This window comes from Myotis brandtii, unplaced genomic scaffold (genome assembly GCF_000412655.1).
Source record: "Myotis brandtii unplaced genomic scaffold, ASM41265v1 scaffold904, whole genome shotgun sequence".
NCBI lineage: Eukaryota > Metazoa > Chordata > Mammalia > Chiroptera > Vespertilionidae > Myotis > Myotis brandtii.
This window is the reverse complement of record NW_005371715.1, coordinates 1695706-1697128: the sequence shown is the minus strand read 5'-3', so window position 1 is coordinate 1697128 and position 1423 is coordinate 1695706.

Sequence of the window (1423 nt, the reverse complement as noted above, 5' to 3'; positions counted from 1 at the left end):
CTTGATCCTTTCAAAGCCAAAAATGTTACTAAAAATCAAGTACACAAGTGAAATTCAATTAAGATAAAACACCAAGAATTAAAAATAGTTCATTTTCTTTATCGGTTTACATCCTAATTGTAAGGGTTTAATGGCCCATCTTATTTCATCAACACATTCTTTGCCATAAATATTCCTAAAAATCCAAAACCTCTCATCCAAGTACATTTTTAATATCACTTTGTTTTCACAATCTGTCATTTGAATTAGCTTTATGAGACTATCATAAGGAAAAGAATGTCGCTTTCTTCAGAAATATGAGTTATAGTAAAGAAACAACTGGAATGTTCCAATTTTTGAAAATGAAATAAGGATTTTAAATCTTATTTATGGCCTAAAATAAACTCAAATTTTGGAGTTTTAACAGAAGCAAAGTAGCATGACAATAATAATATAAAGAATGTCATTTTTTCATATGTTCATAAAATGTAGGATAAGTCTATTAATAAAGACATAATTAAAATATCCTTTAGAAAAACACTTCAAAAATTTGAAATATTTTAAATATTCTAAAACTTTATTATGAAATATTGCATCCAGTGAACTACAGAAAGATTACAAGATGGTCAGTGATAAATTTGCTTGTATTTAAGGCCCTTCTGTTTCACTGATGTTGACAGAGCATACTTTTGACAGCACTTATTTCAGTTGCAATAGTTCTCTTTAAAATAACTTCTATGCAAAATAATGTGCACTCAGTGTGTGTGTGTACACACACACACACACACACACACACACACACACTCTGAGTGGCCAGATTATTATGACCACCTGACGTTTGTAGGCAAATTAGCTATAATTTCGAGCTGAAGTTGCTAGAGGGCCAGACCATTATAAATAGGGAAGCAGGTTGTTTACCATGACAGTAGAAGTGATTTTTTTTCTGAAGATATGGGTAAACAACGCAATTTAACAGCCTTTGAACGTGGGATATATTTTAACGTGAGTGGCCAGATTATTATGATCACCTGACGTTTGTAGGCAAATTAGCCGTACACTGCATTGTATGGGATATGGAAGCCGAAGGCCTGTTTGAACACCTTTGCTGTCTGCAGTTACCAAGATAAAACGTCTCCAATTCGCACAGGAACACAAGGATTGGACAGTCGAGCATTGGAAAAAAGTCATGTGGTCCGATGAATCACGTTTCCAGTTGCATCATGCAGATGGCAGAGTGAGAATTTGGCGGAAACAGCATGAAAGCATGCACCCCACATGCATGAGTACAACCCTTCAAGCTGGTGGGGGCAGTGTTATGGTTTGGGGCATGTTTTCCTGGCATGATTTGGGCCAGTGGTAGGCAAACTCATTAGTCAACAGAGCCAAATATCAACAGTACAACGATTGAAATTTCTTTTGAGAGCCAAATTTTTTAAACTTAAAC